Source organism: Canis lupus, chromosome 23, assembly GCF_011100685.1.
Source record: "Canis lupus familiaris isolate Mischka breed German Shepherd chromosome 23, alternate assembly UU_Cfam_GSD_1.0, whole genome shotgun sequence".
Classification (NCBI taxonomy): domain Eukaryota; kingdom Metazoa; phylum Chordata; class Mammalia; order Carnivora; family Canidae; genus Canis; species Canis lupus.
The window spans coordinates 46,912,003-46,930,527 of record NC_049244.1 but is presented as its reverse complement, the minus strand read 5'-3'; the positions used below and the strand labels follow the sequence as shown (position 1 = coordinate 46,930,527).

At 35.3% G+C, this 18,525-nt stretch overlaps 1 long non-coding RNA gene across 1 annotated transcript in view; it reads right to left on the bottom strand.

Moving 5' to 3' along the window:
- LOC119865429 overlaps positions 1 to 8,868 on the bottom strand; it is a 31,042-nt gene extending 22,174 nt beyond the window's left edge. Inside the window, exons 1-2 of the long non-coding RNA XR_005377214.1 lie at positions 8,725 to 8,868; positions 4,247 to 4,355 (exon numbers count right to left, since the gene is read on the bottom strand). This is a non-coding gene — a long non-coding RNA (uncharacterized LOC119865429). The remainder of the gene's footprint in view (positions 1 to 4,246; positions 4,356 to 8,724) is intronic.
- Between the last annotated feature and the right edge of the window lie 9,657 nt (positions 8,869 to 18,525).

The following is an 18,525-nucleotide window of genomic DNA, read 5'->3' as shown; positions in this document are numbered from 1 at the left end:
GAAATTGGCACAAAAAATAGACACATAGATCAATAGAACAGAATAGAAAACCCATAAATGAACCCACAATTATATGGTGAATTAATCTTCAACAAAGCAAGATAGACTATCCAATGGCAAAAAGAATGCCTCTTCAACGAATGTTGGGAAAACTGGACAGCTACACACAAATAAATGAAACTGGACTGCTTTCCTACACCATATACAAAAATAAACAAAATAAATTCAGGGCCTAAGGTGAGACTTGAAACTATAAAAACTCTAAAAGAGAACTCAGACAGTAATTTCTCAGACATTGGCCATAACAACTTCTTTCTAGATATGTCTCCTGGGGCAAGGGAAACAAAAGCAAAAATAAAATATCGGGGCTACATCAAAATTAAAAGCTTCTGCACAGTGAATGAAACAAACAACAAAACTAAAAGGCAACCTACAGAATGGGAGAAGATATTTGCAACTAAGATCTCTGATAAAGGGTTAATTGCTAAAATATAAAAAGAACTTCTCAAACTCGACACCCCCAAAATGAATAATCCAATTAAAAAATGGGCAGGAGACATGAATAGACGTTGTTTCCAAAGAAGACATCCAGATGGCCAACAGACACATGAAAAGATGCTCAACATCACTCATCATCAGGGAAATGCAAATCAAAACTATAAGGAGATATCCCCTCACACCTGTCAGAATGACTAAAATCAACAACACAAGAAACAACAGGTGTTGGTGAGGACGTGGAGAAAGAAGAACACTCTTACACTATTAGTGGGAATGTAAACTGGTGCAGCCACTCTGGATAACAGCATGGAGGTTCCTCAAACAGTTAAAAATGGAACTACTCTGCAATCACCTATCTCATGACCCTGGGATCACGACCTGAGCTGGACCTGAACCCAAACCAAGAGTCCAATGCTTGCCCCCACCCTCGGTGGCCCAGCACGGCAGTGCGAGGGTGCTGTGAGCTTGCTGCCCATGCTAACAGGCTATGTGGACGTTGCCACAGTGACATCTGCCAGCCTCTCTGTCTCCAGACAGCTTCTAACTGTCCTCCAAGCAACTGACTCTCCCTCACATACAATCCAGGTGCTTTTCAAACTGCTATTTTATTTATTGATTGATTGATTGATTGATTGATTGATTGCTGGGTTTAGGGCAAGCAAGACCACATATGAGTCCCTCAAGGGAAGAATTTCAATTTTCCTTAGCACTCTGGGATGCCCAGAGATCAGCCTTGTTTGTTTTCTGAGTCAGACATTGTGGGGTCTTGTCTTCTCCAGTGCAGATCCAAGGGCCAGGGTGTTTGAGGTAGGGCACCAATGCCTCATTCCTTTGGGTGAAGCACCTGTCTGGTGAGCCCCCTCCCACATTGTGTATCACCACACCAGAGGTGAGGTTTTTGTGAGACTGAGTCTCTGCCTCTCCTATTCATCTCTGTGTGGTCCTTTTACATCATGGAGAGTGGTTCATGTAGTTTTCAGTTATTTTTCAGAGGGAAATGTCCCACGTGTAGCTATAGATTTCATGTGTCCTTGGGAGAAGTTGAGTGCAGATCTTCCTATGCCTAGGGGGTGCTTTTGGACCCCCTCCCAAAGTCTTCATCCTCAATACTCTGCTAATTAATGGAGGAGGGGGATGTTAGAAGTAATACTACAGTTAAATTTCACTTGAACAACTTCTTGACTTTCTGGCTTTCATGCTTTCTTGACCTGTATGTATGTGTCTTTTCTCTCTGATGCTGGGGTTGACATTAGGTTTATGTGCCTTTTTTATCTGATGCTGGACTTGACATTGATACAGCCTCTGACATTAGGTTTCTCTGGCCATACTTAGTATCATCAGTGACATAGATTAATTTTTTTTACATAATAAAACAAAATACTTGAGTGAATATTAGCATGTAAGGCATCTAGTCTACAATGAAATCAACATAATTCTTACTTGACTGATATGTCAATTGCTTCAAGTCTGTCTCCTATCCATCTTGACAAGTCATAGGTATTAAGATATGAAATAAAAGAAAAAAGAATACTGAAATCACTGTGATGATTTTCTATTTCTTCCATTTAACTTGAACTATGACATAAAGAAAAAAATTAAATACTAGGTTCATATTAATCAATGCTCATACTCACATCTCAATAGAATGTGAATTATTCTTCTCAGTGACCCTTTCACTAGCCATTGATAAGCCTTCCTTTCCATTTGCCAAATTTCCAAATAGTCTATTCCAAACTAGCTTGCTTTGGTTGCCTATTACGTGATTGGCATGTAGTTAGAGGCTGGGCATATGCATTTGAAGAGACATGTTCTCTAACTTTTAAGGATGTCACATCTATAAGAGAGAGGCCAAAAACAGAAACACAAAAAATAGCTTCCTTAATGGAGGTGATGAGAGAACAGTGTTGACATATAGGACAGATCCTTCATTAATCAGTCAGGAGGTGTTGAAAATAATTTAAAAAGTATTTGGGTAGACTAGAGACAACAAGGTTGGAGGGGTGTTTCTGCGAAAAGTGTATGTGTGTGTGTGTGTGTGTGTGGAGGGTTGGCACTCAGAGAGGGACAGCTTTAGCAAAATAGTTTGAAGAGCAAGAACTTTGAGAATTTGGACCCATTTAAAAGACAAACTCATTCACAGATGTCACTGAGCTGCACTCTCTCAACTACCTTGCACATTCCTGCTGCTAGCATACAATCGTTCAACTGAAGCCTTCTTTTCCTTCCCCCTCATAGCAAGACTTGTTCCTCCTGTGTGTTGGAAATTCTTTGCCCTCAGATCTCACCCTGGTTCCCTACCGTTGCATCTGGGACTATGCTGCCCCAGTCATCAACCCTGTTCCTTCAACATATTGCTATTTAACTATTTTTAAACTAAATCTTATGTATTTTTTTACATTTCTCCTCTACTGAAATGTAAAAATTCTCATGTCTGTATTTCCTTTTTTGTCTCTTTCTTTCTCATTTTCCCTCCTTGATGAAGCTTCTTGAAATACTATATATAATCACTGCTTAAATTTCCTCAACTCTCCTTTACTCTTCACTCATCATGAGTTAATGTCCTATCATTCTATAACGTCTGCCCTCACCCAAATTGGATAAATGTCCAAGTCCATGAAGCATTCTTTCAATAGTTCAGGATTCCTGCATCATTTGGTACTGCCAACTCCATCCTCTTTCTAGATATCCTCTTCTCTCATAGTATCCCTCATATCTCTGACCATTCTCAATCACTTGAAATGATGGACTCACCCATTTCTTCACCATTTTAAAATAGTTTCATGCCAGCACTCTCTGAGTCACCCAACCTAGAACACTGACCATCAGAACCCCCTTGGACCTAAGCATCTGGGCCCCTGTCCAGGCCCCACACTTATAAGGACTATTTGGACTTCCTCTGTGCTGTCAGAGAGCACAGAGCCACCAGAACCATGGCATGTCTTTCCTTATAGACCACACTCCCTACTCCCTACTCTGGATTTGGAGCCTTGAACGCAGTCTTTCTACCTTTAGTCTATTTTCCTTTTTATTGTAATACCCCAAAGGAGGGAAATCTCTTATTTTTTGGAGTTTATTTTGATCTGAAGTATTTTTTGTGGGGGGAGTTCATTTTGATCTGAGAAAGGGATAAGTATATTGGAGGAAAAAAACTGAAAAAAAAAAAAAGAAAAGAACTCCTATTTAGTTCTATACTGTTAGCAAGAGACAATTTGAAGAAAGCAGACCCTAACATTTCAGTAAAGAGAAACTTTATAGTCTTTCCACCTTCATCTGGGGACATTAAGAAAGCATACTTTGAAAATAATTATTTGAGTCTTGAAGGAAAAATAAAACATTCCCAGCTATATGTTGGCAAGTTCACAACACAAAAAGCCTTATATATTTGCTAGGGAGCTTAATCATCATCCTGTAAAATTTCTAAGTTCTGTCACAGTGGTAAGGTCAGAAACTCTTATAATTTTGGTAACAAAAATATTTTAAATTTTTATTTAAATAGAGATTTCAAAAACTCCATTAATTCATGTCGCTTAATGAAACTAATTCCAAAATCAGGAACATAATATTTAATTTATAGATCATGAACTGAAAAATAGCTAATTATAGCAATAAAGTGAGTTTTCCAACATATCACACTTATCATTACTACCCAAATGCCAACCACCACTATGGATATAAAATAAACCTCTTAATGATTCTGGCTTCTGTTTTGGTTCATATATATGGACAGAAGTATTGTTAAATGTTGTACCTCTCACAGTCACATTTTCCTCTGATGTTGGTGGAACATACTAAAAGCTTGAAGAGAACATCATGGATTCCCTGAAGTAGTTTAGTCCCAACATTTCAACAAGCTGGGCCTAAAATAAAACATGCACACAGTGTCAAAATGTTTTGAACAAAGAAGTGCACATTAATATTTGATGTGACTCAAAGAATCTTAATTACATTCTCTCAGAAAAACTGGCCATGACAGCACCAGAAGATATAGAAATCCAGATGCTATATTACCATATGATGAATTACCATATGTGAAATTAATCCTTATTTATGCATTCACCCATAGGAATACTATTATGGAATATATAATTCTGTGCTAAATGTTCCTCATCGTCAAAAAAATCAGAGCCAAATGAAAGACATAAGTTATAAGATAATATCTTATTATAAGTAAGGGCAATGTTCTTCAGGATTGCTGTAAAGATATTGGGAAATTAAAAGGGTTTTTAACCTGTAACTGAACTGAGACTTGGAGGGAAGATAAATTTGTATGATTAACTGAGCAGAAGGCCTTTCAGGCAGGTTAAAGTTACCTGAAGAAAACCAAATATGTGATGATAGAGAACTTCAGGTCATTTGCTTTCCCTATACTTCCAGAGTCCATGAGGATAAAGGAGAGCAAAGAATGCTTCAGAAGAATTTAATAAAATATACATACATAGCCCCCCCCCAAAAAAAAAACAGAAATTATGACATAAATATTGATAAATTCAGTTTGGCTAAGGTCAAGAATTTATATTACTCAAAATATTTTATAAAGCTATTGAAAAAAAGCCACAATATGGATAATGATACTTCCAATACATTTAAATAAGAAAATATTAGTACCTAGAATACATAACTTATAGAAATAAATAGTCCAACTAGTCAATAGACAAAGTGAGCAGAAGGCTTTGTGATTTCAAGATTTCAGTTGTTTCATAAAGGTCTAGAATGATTGGGGCTCTAAGAAACAAAAAAATGTTCATATTTCAAATGTGTAATTCAAAAGTAGTGCCTTATAGAACAAGATGGTGAAATAAGCATTATTTTAACTTTTCCTCATTTCTCCAAATTTTATTAAAATGATGGCAAAAGAGAAATCTTATTATGATGACATTAAAAAAGATAAATATATTCATACAAGCTTCTGGAAAAAGGCATACACCCAGGAATAATTACAGACATTTCATAATAAAATAAAAGGCCAGTTCTCCAAGAAGACACAGCAATCCTAACTGTGCATGCATACAGTAAAAGAGCTTCATAATTGAAAGCAAGAACTGGGAAGACTGAAAAGATAAATAGAAATATCCAAAAGTATTAGTTTCACTAATAATTTAGAGAAGATCGACACTCATCTCATTAACTGATAGAGCAAGAAAACAGAAAAACAGTAGGCACAAAGAAAGTTTGAAACATACAGAATCCACTGACAGATTGAAAACATTCCACCCAACCATAGCAATACACATTCTATTCTAATATATTTTGATATATAATGTCGGAGGCATTTCCTTTTGGCTATTTCTTAGAAGTCTGTATGAATCTTTTATATTTTCTCAAATCACTAAGGGACTTTAAAACAAATTCTACTGGGATAACAAGCTGAAAAAAGTAAAGTTCAATCTATATCACTCATCATTTATTAACATAAATTCTAATTGGAACTAAGGTGTAAAAAAGTATAAAAAAGGCCATGAAAGTACTGGAAGAAACTGAGTGAATTCTCCTGTAGTCATGGAAAAAGCCTTTCTAACTATCAAAGTCCAGGAGATATAATTTAAACACGGATAAATTATAAAATTTTTTTGAAGATTTTATTTATTCATTCATGAGAGATAGACACAGAGAGAGAGAGAGAGAGAGAGAGAGAGAGAGAGAGAGGCAGAGACACAGGCAGAGGGAGAAGCAGGCTCCATGCAGGGAGCCCAATGTGGAACTCTATCCCTGGTCTCCAGGATCACACCCTGGGCTGAAGGTGGCACTAAACCGCTAAGCCACCAGGGCTGCCCTAAAATTTTTTAAATGAAGAAAAGTGTTTTTTTAAAACCACTTCATTATGGCCAATTTATTGTATTAAAGACAAAGAGAAATGGGGAACAAAATTTACACTTCCTTCTACCAAGGCCTAATCTCCCTAGGACAATAAAAAAAAAAAAAAAAAAAAAAAAAAAAAAAAAGAAAGAAAGAAAGAAAGAAAGAAAGAAAAAGAAAAAGAAAAAGAAAATTCAATTGAAAACTGGGCACAAAGGAGCTTTTCTGATTCTAAAACTTACTCTTATTAAGAAGAACACAGAACAAAATTGTACTAGAATATAATTTATCACATATCTTGGAAACAAAATCAAAAATGATAATTTCTCAGTGTCTAAAGGATGGGTAAAGACAGGAATGGAAGCAGGGTGCCTCACTGTATACCTTTTTCATGTTGATTACATTATTTTTGAACTATATGAATGCATTACTATTCAAAAAATAAAATTTTAAATTATTTAGAAAAAATGGGGTTGGCTACCTTAAAAAAAAAGTAATGAGTTCTCCATTCCTGGAAATGTGCACATGAAGATCAAGGATTTCTCCCTATCAGAGCTTTAGCAGTTTCCAATCTCTACCACCAAAAAAAATCTTTCCTGATTAAAGTAAAAAGTTAAAAGAAAGGGAAGGAGAGAAGGTTAATTTGGTAGTGGGAGGATTAGAGGAAATAAACTAGGTCAGGCTCCCAGAGAAGTAGCCCTAAAAGAGATAATAATAGACATTCTTCCACTGCCACTAACCTCTCATGGTGTTTTTTTTTTCTCTCATGGTTTTTTAAAGGCACTCTTTTCAGTCAGACAATCTATAGTATATTTTCATAAGAACCTACTTACATGTCCATAGTTTATAATCCAAATCCAGTATTAATGCTTACATGTCATGGATAACTACAGAGTAATTTAAACATCTGACTTCTGAGTTTTGTATAAAATATTAAAATCACATGTAAGTAAAAAAATTGAAGGAAAAAATTGTCACTTAAAAAAATTCACTGCTACTTTAAAATGGATCATTTTAGAAATATAAATTGAATGCTTCCTTGCTCATCTGGTTATCAAGATCAATTCTGAGGTCATTCAGAGATATAATAAAGGAATCAGGAAACTTTGACAATAGGAAGCCAGAGACATGTAGAATTTAAAACAAAAACAACAACAACAAAAAAAACCCTTAGAATCCTAGAAAACTTGTCTCTCTCGATTAGTAAATAATTTGATTTAACAAATATGATGCCATTTTTGCAACAGCATTAAACACCATTTTCCACGGTTCCTTGACATTATCTGAGAGGCATGTATGAGTATAATATGCTAGCTATGAAGACTCCCAAGATGAGAAAGTGAAAAGATATTTCCACCATCCTGTAACTCAGGTTCTGTTTCTTCAGCAAGACAGTATTATACTTTATTTCAATGCCTAAAACAAAGGAAACATGAGGCAAGCCCTACCCAGAACTATTATTACCTAACTTCTTAGCCACAGAGTTCCCTGAATTAGCACAAAAGTTTTTATCATGTGATATCAGGTGTTGCTAATAAGAGCTCAAGTTTCAATGTACATGGTGTAAAAGCAAATATTCAACATTCTGGCAAGTCCTGTCCAATCTACCAGCATTGTGTTACCTTCAGATAGTCACAGCGCAAATAATTGTGGAACATCCCCTGGGAGAAGAGTATGTTAATTCTCAAAGATTCTGGAAAATATAGTAGAAGCAGATTCCCCCCAGAAGAGAAGGAAAGCAAAGGGAGTCATAAAAATAACATAAACAATAATAACAATAAATTAAAAGTTTTGTTATATTTTACTGGTACATCTAATTTTTATTATATCCTTCATGAATTCAAAATTATTACATGTGAATTGAATATATTAAGTGCTATGTAGTATTGGAATAGTTTGGAGGAATAATGAAAACTTTGTTGCAAAGATGACAGTCAAGTCTTAGAAAGGTCCATTGTTTGGTATGCTGGAGAAAGATAAAGGACCTTTTAAAACAAAAGGCACTGATGTAGAGCTTCTAAGCCCTATTTTTAATGTGCATTTCTCAGCTTAATATGTCATTTCTTGCTCCTGCAAATTCTATCTTAGCTAATACATAATTTCAGTTGATATGTTGTTAATAACCCCACCAAATCGTATCAGAAACAAAGGCACCTTAGGGGTATTGTTAAGCTACTCTGTTGACTTTAATGTAAGATTATTAATCTTTTCTTTGTCATTGTTCTACTTTCTAGAAAAGCAAGAAAAATAGTTTGTATCACTACCCTTTTTCTGTTGTCAAGGGAATTCTGTGTGGAAAGTGGGTGGTAAAAACAAAGAAGTAAATTTCCAGGAGTACTTGCCTGGCTGAGAATCAAACCTAAGGTTGTGTGTCTCTACAACTGCTCTGACCTTAATGCTCTTAAAGAACCATGAACTTTAAGAAACACTTACCTGAATCTAACTGAAGATTCTTTTCTGGCTCGTCACCAGTGGAACTTGTTTTGAACCCATTGAGCACAGACATGACTCATCTCTACTACATGGCTAGTTCTTAGTTCTTACTTATCACAGCCAATGTGGACCATGCCCTTTCACTTGTTAGTACTTACCAAAAAAAGTCTGCTTTTCCTCCTTAGGAAATGACTCCATGAATTTCTTGTCCGGTGTATGTACTCTGCGTGGCAATTTACTCAATATTAACAACCAAAAGCAAAAAAGCATAACCTTTGTTGTATTATTTGACAGTGGATGAAGGTAGTGGGCAGGCATAAATGGCAGCTTAAGGCCTAGAGGGAAAGATTATTGAAGATCACCTACAACATTTCTATTCTCTATCTCTTTATTCCTTTGTTTCTTGCCTTGTTCAACACTATTTCCTTTTTAAAATATACTTTAAAGAAATTAAAGATTAGTAATAAGTTGGTACAATAAATACAAGCAATAGAAATTGTGAGTGATAACTTTCCTATCAAAAAGCAAACCCTTCTCAGAGATTCTTTTTACGTTTCTTGAGGAACCACCATACTGTTTTCCATAGGGGTTGTACCAGTTAACATTCCCACCAGCATCACATCCCTTTTCTCCACGTTCTTGTCAGCATTCGTTATTCTCTCATCTTTTGTAAACAGCCATCCTAACAAGTAACAAGGTGATATCTCATTGTGGTTTTCATTTTCACTGACCTGATAATTAGTGATGCTGAGCACTTACTTCATGTACTTCTTGGCCATTTGCACATCTTCTTTGGGAAAAAAAAATGTCTATTCAGATCCTTGGCCCAATTTTTAAGACAGCAATTTATTTTTTTGCTATTGAGATGTATAAGTCCCTTGTATATTTTGTATAGTAACTCTTTGGGTATGTGGTTTACAAATATTTTCTCCCATTTCATTGGTTACATTTTCATTTTGTTGATGGTTTCCTTTGCTGTGCAGAACTTTTTTAGTTTGATGTAGTCCGACTTATTATTGTTTTTGGATTGCTTGTGGTGTCAAATACAAAAAATCATGGCTAAGATAATCTGTATCCATTTTTATTGTAGTATTATTTACAGTAGCACAATATTTACAATTCACTGGCTGTCTATAATCTATCTATCATCTATCACTCTATGTTATCATTGAATATTACTCAGCCTTAAAAAAAGAAGGAAATCTTGCCATTTGCAACAACATTGGATGAATAAACTGGAAGGCCTTATGCTGAGTGAAAAAGACAAAAAAGACAGAAACTGCATGGTATCACTTATATGAGGAATATTTAAAAAAATAAATAAAACTCATGGGGGCATGCTTGGGTGGCTCAGTTGGTTAGTTGTCCTACTGGATTTTGACTCAAGTCATGATCTCATGGGTCATGATCAAGCTCCAATTATGGCTTCATGTTCAGCAGGAAGTCTGCTTAAAGATTCTCTCCCTCTGCTCCTCTCCCTGCTCGTGCTCTCTCTCAAGTCAACAGGTCTTTAAAAATCAAACTCCTGGAAACTGAGAGTAGAAAAGTGGTTGCCAGGAGTTGGAGAAAATAGGGAGAGGATGATAAAAGAGTACCAACTTTGAGGTATAGATGAATAAGGTCTGAGAGTCTGAGGATCCAAAGTATAACATGGTGACTATAATGCTGTCTTATACAACTGAAATTTGCTAAAAGAACAGAACATAGGGATCCCTGGGTGGCGCAGCGGTTTGGCACCTGCCTTTGGCCCAGGGAGCGATCCTGGAGACCCGGGATCGAATCCCACATCGGGCTCCCGGTGCATGGAGCCTGCTTCTCCCTCTGCCTGTGTCTCAGCTTCTCTCTCTCTCTCTGTGTGACTATCATAAAATAAAAAAAGAATTAAAAAAAAAAAAGAACAGAACATAAATACTCTCATGGCAACAACACCAAAGGGAAATATGTGAGGTAATGGATGTGTTAATTAACCTGTTGGGAGAAATCCTTTACAATTTATATATATATATATATATATATATATATATATAAATTGTGTATATAAATATATATTATATATATATAAAATCATCACATTGTATACTTTAAATATATGACAGTTTTGTGAATTATGCTTCAATGAAGTGAAAAAAAAAAACTATTTCCTTAACTAGTAATCTCACTTTAAATACTGCTCCTGCCCAGATCCTAGAAGGTCTTTGTTATTGTTGTTGCCATTTTTGTTCCCTATTGACAACTGTAATAGGTTTTCACCAATGCTCTGAAAGACAACACTTCCGTGTCCTTGTCTCCTGCTCATTAAGATTTTACTTCATAAAGGAGAGAGAAAGGGTAAGGGTGTTGGTCAACTTATGTCATTCGTCTGCAACAGCTGCTCTTCTCCTCCCAAGATTACAAAATCTGGGAAGCATTTGCAGGAATCTCCCTAAATATGTGTGTGTGTGTGTGTTGTGAGTGTGTGTGTGTCTTCAAAAAATTACAGTTTTAAGCAGGTTGTCTTTGAGATGACTTTCACAGAGTGACCTAGAAGCCCTAGTGAATCCTATCTAACTGGTCCTATGTTTCATTCACACTATACCGAGAAGAATTCAAAAGCAATGAAGAAAGAATACTAAGGTCAATAAACTTCAGCTGGAATTCCAGCAGGGTTCATTCTTGTATTCATCGCTTTGAGTCCAATTTAATTCCAGGGTAATCAAAAGTTTGCCATGTGCCAAAGATCATGAAGCTAGAGCTCTGAGTAGGATCAAGGTGAAGAAAGCTAAATAAACTCTCTTCCGTTCAATCATAATTTATGTAATAAAAGTATTTATAGTTTAAAAAATATGTTTGTATTATGCTTACAATTTTATCTTTTTAAAGATTTTATTTATTTCAGAGAGAGAGCACCCAAGCATGACTTGGGGGGCAGGGGCAGGGAGAGAGAAGAAGCAGATTTCCTGCTCAGCCAGGAGACCGATGCAGGTCTCCATGTTCCAGTACCCTGGAATCCTGACCTGAGCTGAAGGCAGAAGCTTAACCGACTGAACCACCCAGGTGCCCCAATTTTAAAGGTAAAGTAATTGAAACATAAAATTACTAGCTGTATGATAAGGGAAAGTTCTTAGACTATTCTGGAGGCAATAATTTCATTTATGATAAAGGTATGTTAATACATACCTATTAGGGTTGTTGTTTGAATTAAACTCCTAATGAATATAAATAACTAATAATAACTCTAGGCATCTAGGAGGTCATCAATAAATGGTAATGTTATAATTGTACATATTATTATTAACATTACAGTAAGAAAGAAACACAATCAAAATTCATGCCCATATGGATCTGACTTAAGTATCCTCCATTTAAAAAAAATTTACCCCCTGATGCTGCCTGAACTGGTGGATTGAAATGTGAAGTGTAGCAAATTATTGAACGAGCCCTAAGAACTGCTCCAGTAAACTGGGTGGCAACATAGAAAAAGCCAAGACTGTGCAGTGCAGAAGATATAGATAGAAGATATATAGAAGATATAGTAGAATAAAAGTGTGATGACCATTGAGAATCAAATTGTTTACTAATGACCATTTTAAAAATGTAGAAAAGAGATAATGCATTCTGAGTGGAATCCTGTAAATTAAAGAAGTATAGCTTTACAAAGGTATGAAAATGTTTTTGTTGATTATTTTCCCACTGTCCACCTAGACCACACTCTGTCTTTTAGATAATGCACACTATGTAAGAATCAAGGCAGTCAGGCTTCCAAAAGCAAGCTGATAGGAAAAGTCACCTCTTCATCTGTGAGCAAATATCAAATACAGAGAAGCATGCTGTGTAGGGCAAAGGTTAGAAAAGGACATTTTTCCCTTACATGGATCTAGAGAACTAAAACAGGAAATAAAAATAATAGCACATCAAAACATCATACACAACAGCATTGTAAAAATACAACATAAGAGCTTGCCTCTTATGTACTGAGTGATTTTTTTCTGATAATTTCACTCATATTCAAACAAATTTCACCCAGGCAGGAGACATGTATAACTTCCAATGTTGCAGCTATGAATAAGTTTCCAAAACAGTAATGGAAATGCTTCTAAACTTTAAATAATAACTAAGATCTAAGATCTTATTTTCTGTGACCCAAATAAGTGTTAATATTTAGCTCTGTTTCTAATAGCAAAATTAAGGCTTTTCTCACATGGTTAGTAAATGGTTGCAATTTGAGAGCTTATGATTCTCACCAATTCACTTCATATTACATATTTATTCAGCTTTTTAATTAATACCTATCTTTCTTTCCAAGGATTCAAGAATCTGCTCAGGCACTTGAAATGTTATTGTGGATATTGTAAAAGATCTTAGAGAGAGGAAAACATAATGCAAATGGTTGCATTTACTCCCCTCAGTTTTCAACCCCATCTAGGAAAAACAGCTGATTCCGCGCAATCTGTTTATTCAATTGCTCTAATTAGTTGTTGATGGACTAAAGGGATTTAACTTAATGAAGGCAATTTATTGCTGTAGAAATACACAAAGCCAACACTGACATAAATCTTGAATCATGCACATAAGCCATTCAAAATAAAGCAATTGTTAATATTGCAATGCAGTGCCTCAAACTGGCAGGGTCACTAGTTGCATGATGGGAAGCAGGAGAGAATCGGACTTGGAATTGGACACATTGGCTACTTCCTTTATGGCCTGACCCACTTAACTGTAGGTCAGGAGCACAAAATAATGTTGGGGAACTTAGACCCCACAGTTCTATCATGCTGCAACCTCCGAGTGCTGAGATTTTGAATGCTTGCACAAGGCTAATGAAATGGCTGATGTCATTACTTTTTTTTGTGATTTCCTCAGTATGAAATTTTTAGTTTTGTAGTTTAGGAAACATTAGAAGTACCATAGGATTTAGGATATGAGTTAGCATCTATGCCTCACTGAAGAGAGCATCAAAACAGGCTGAACTGTGATCCATGCACCCATACATTTACAGGAATCTCTATCATCTCTTACAAAGTACATGTCCTGTCATCCCTTTACATCATACATTGGTGTTCCATCATATACATATATCAAAATTTATTCACCAGGTGATGAATAGTTGTTTGGGTTTTGACCATAATGACTAAAACTCTTTTGAACACAAAAACAAGTATTTATGAAGATATATGTTTTCATATTTTTTTGGAAATGGAATTTCTGGGTCATATAATAGGTTCTGTTTAACTTTATAAGAAATGGATAAACTGTACTAATGATTAACATTGCTAAATTTTTGTTTATGTTCTCATTGACCAATCATGTATTTTCTTCAGTGAAGTAGCTGCTTGAATATTCCACCCATTTTTTTCCTTGTATATTTTGCTTCTTGTTACAGAATTATAGAAGTCCTTTTTGTACTCTGGACTCAAGTTTATTATTACATATATACTTCTCAGATATGTTCTCTCAGTCTGTGGTTTGTCTTTTTATTCTCTATATCATGCCTTTCAGGAAGTAAAGGGTTTGAACTTTGATGAAGTCCAATGTATCTTTTTTCTTATTTTTACTTTTTAGTTATTTATTTTTTTAAAGATTTTATTTATTTATGTGACAGAGAGAGTGAGTACACAAGCAGGGGGAGCTGCAGGCAGAGGCAGAGGGAGAAGCAGGGAGCCAGACATGGAGCTCAATCCCAGGACCCTGGGATCATGACCTGGGTAAAAGGCAGATGCTTAACCGACTGAGCCACCCAGGTGCCCCACCCCCTGCTTTTTTAAATGTCTGGCACCTTTTTTCTGTCCCAAGTCTCATCTAAGAAATCTTTACCTAAAAAAAGTTGACACAAAATTTTTTTCTTGTGTTTTCTTCTAAAAGTTTTAAAGCTTTAGGTTTTTGCATTTAGATGTGAATTACAAAGAAGAGATGAAAAAATGAAGTGCCTTAGACTGAGGAAAAAAAATCCCACCTCCCACCTCCAAATGAGAAAATACACCCAAGAGGTGAACATTCTGTACATGAGTCATAGTGGATCATAGAATTTACTAAAATGAAGAGACTTAATAAAATGTGTACACTGCTCATTGGGAGGGCATGGAAAAGAGAGAAGCTCTACAGAGACAAGGGAACAAAGTGAAACAGAAAAGAGAAAATTTGTAAATAGATTCTAACTTTCCTTCTAACTAGTTGTTTTTTGTGCAAAATATAACAATTTTTACTTCCTAATTTGCTAAACTGTCACCTTTCTGAATATCTATTATAATGGCTTGATTATCTTAAATCATCCAAGTCATTTGAAATAGTGATCATTTAAGTCCTTTCCAATTTTTTACCTTTTAAATTTTATTTTCTTGCCTAATTGAGATAGATAGTATCTATCTAAAACAATGAAATATAGTAAAGGTGATAATGGATATTCATAATTTCTATATAATTTTAAAAGAGATTAGCATGAGGCAAAATTTTATATGGCAAATATTTATCCATATAGATATCCTTCTATTTTTTAACCCTTTATTTTTTAATTTTTTAAATAATAAATGTATTTTTATTGGTTTCAATTTACCAACATACAGAATAACACCCAGTGCTCATCCCGTCAAGTGCCCCCCTCAGTGCCCGTCACCCATTCACCCCCACCCCCGGCCCTCCTCCCCTTCCATCACCCCTAGTTAGTTTCCCAGAGTTAGGAGTCTTTATGTTCTGTCTCCCTTTCTGATATTTCCCACACATTTCTTCTCCCTTCCCTTATATTCCCTTTCACTATTATTTATATTCCCCAAATGAATGAGAACATATAATGTTTGTCCTTCTCTGACTGACTTATTTCACTCAGCATAAAACCCTCCAGTTCCATCCACGTTGAAGCAAATGGTGGGTATTTGTCATTTCTAATGGCTGAGTAATATTCCATTGTATACATAAACCTTCTATTACTCTATTATTACTCTATTAATAGAGCATTATTACTCTATTACTCTATTATTCTATTACTATCACATAAGGATTATTTAAATTTAAAAATTGAATATTAATTTTATCTCTTTAAGATATTTAGAAATAAACATATGATTTTTCTCATTATTGCTAACAAAAATGTTGAATGATCCTTTCATTCCTGACATAAACACTTCTTAGTCATGAGGAATTTTTAAATGCTGGTATAATCCAAGTATTATAGAAATCATAAGTATCGATGGGAATGACCTAAAAAGACAGCATATTACAGTCAGTAGCCTACTTAACATTGAGATTATTGGAGTGGAATTTTTGTTTGTAAGAAAGTCCAAGACATGATAATAAGGGCAAATAGTTTATGCAGAATGGAGGGCAAGATCATTAGGGGAAGCACAAGTCAAGTAAGTCCATGTTGCTGGTTGTGTTACCTACATAGATTCTGAAATCCCCAATAGTAATATTGAAGTATTGACAATGAGCTGAAAGGTGAAATTTTTGAAGCATGAGAGCCAGTGACTCAGGGGTCAACAGTTGACTACAAAATGGAAGGGTAATTGGTGATACAGTCTGTTACTATGATTCAGGAAGCCAGAAGGAGACAGAACTGTCTGGCAGCAGCAGCAATAATCAAGGAAGACATTTAGCACATGTTCAGCTACTATGGTATGACGAATGTGGGAAGAATAGAGGAAGCATGGTCCTAAGTACTGCATCTCAGATGGAAGTTAATGCAAGATAAAAGCTTCTGGATGCTGCTCATGATGATCCATGAGTTCCAGAAAACAGAGTGGAAAAAGATAATAGAAATTGGGAAGAGACTGGGGAAAGGACAGAATCAGAGACAAGGAATGTCTCACAGAAATTAAGGTGTGGAATGAGGGCAATTGGAAGTGATGGCCAATGTAGAGAGGGGTAAAGAGCAATTAAAATAGCCAGTCCTGGCAACTTCGGATCCAAGAAACCACATGGTAAGGTAGGAACACCTATAATTATTTACCTTATTTTACGGCATAAAAAACAAAGTAGGTAGCTTTAATAATGTATATTGTGTCATAACTTTTGTCCATGTTTAAATGAATCTTACAATTCCAAATTAAGACTATGTCCCCACCTAGTTATTAACATAGATTATTTTTATTGATCGGCAGGTGGTTTGAAAAAGGTAAAAGAATGAGGCATAGAGATGCAAAAAAAAAAAGAAAGAAATAAAAGAAAAAAGAAAAGAAAGAAAAGAAAAGAAAGAAAAGAAAAGAAAAGAAAGAAAAGAAAAAAAGAAAAGAAAAGAAAGAAAAGAAAAGAAAGAAAAGAAAAGAAAGAAAAGAAAAAAAAAGAAAAGAAAAGAAAAGAAAAGAAAAGAAAAGAAAAGAAAAGAAAAGAAAAAAGTCCTCTCCAACTGAGTATACAAATGACCCTATGATGCTCCACTGGAAATCATAGGTATGATTGATTTGTATACATATCTCGTGTAATATATGACCCTAAACATTTCTGTTTTTCCACTTTACTTAAACCATTTGAATTTGTGGCTTGCCAATTGCCTATCCACTTCTCACTTATGGTTTTACTTGAAAGAATACTAATTTTGTTCAGGAGGATGTGCCCAGGTTAAAAAAATGATTCCTCAAGCAACCCTGACAGTGTCTACAAGAAATGTAGTTCTATAAAATGAGACATAAAATGAGAAATATATTGGCCAGGCTTCCAGGACTACTCTGTTATTTTTCTTGATAGAAACAGAAATGAAAGTTTGTGGTTCTCCCATCCCAAGACCAAAACCTCTTTCTGCCTGATAATAGTTGAGCAGAAAAGTAAAGACTTGATTTCTGGTGGCTTCGAGAAACCACCATATTACTCCTAGGCTGAATTCTTCAATGCTTCCACAAGATCATCAAGATTGATAATTACAGTCACTACAATTTATTCTTCATGGTCTAGAGTGTAGACTAAATGTTTGTGTCCTTCTAAATTTCATAGTTGAACAGAAAGGTGTAGGGTATAGACAATGTTTGTGTTCTCCTAAGTTTCTTTTATTTATTTATTTTTATTTGTTTTTATTATCCTCCTAAGTTTCATAGTTGGTCATAGTATATACTATAGTTCATGGTCTAGGGTATAGACTAAATGTTTGTATCCTCCTAAATCTCTTACATTAAAGCCTACGCTCCCATGTGATGGTATGAAGTGGTGCCTCTGAGAGATAATTAGGAATAGGTGAACTCATAAGGAGTTAGTGCTTTTATATGAATCATGAGAAAGCTTGCTTCTCCTCTCTGCTTTCTGCCAAGTGAGGATACAGTGAGAAGTTAACATCTGCAATCCAGAAGACTCACACCAAAACCTGACCATGCTGACAACCATGCTGAGCCTCCAGAATATTAGGAGCACATTTCTATTGTTTATAAGCCACCCATTCTATGGTATTATGTTATAGCGATCCACACTAAGACAGCTCAAGAACACAACTTAATTTCAGGCTGCCTTCTACTATGCCCACATGGACATAAGAACTTTTAGAAATTCAAATTTTTGCCCACATGGACATAAGAACTTTTAGAAATTCAAATTTTTCTATTTGGTTTTATTATTTCTCCCATATTTCAAGCTTCGTTCACCACTACTACATTGTGGAGCTATTGTCTCCTACCTCAGTGTCCCTAATTTTTATAAGTATGGAGCTGCTTTTCCCCAAAGTGCCTAAAAGATCATTGGCATTAAATTTGGTAACTAGCACAGGAAAAGCTTGTATTAAGAAATGATTTTTGTAGTGATAGACAAATGGCATCATATTGAGGCAAATGCTTTGAAAGACAATTGGCACATAATTCATATTAATGCCTACAAAACAGCATTGCAAGCCTCTAAATCCATGCTGGGTGAAGCTCT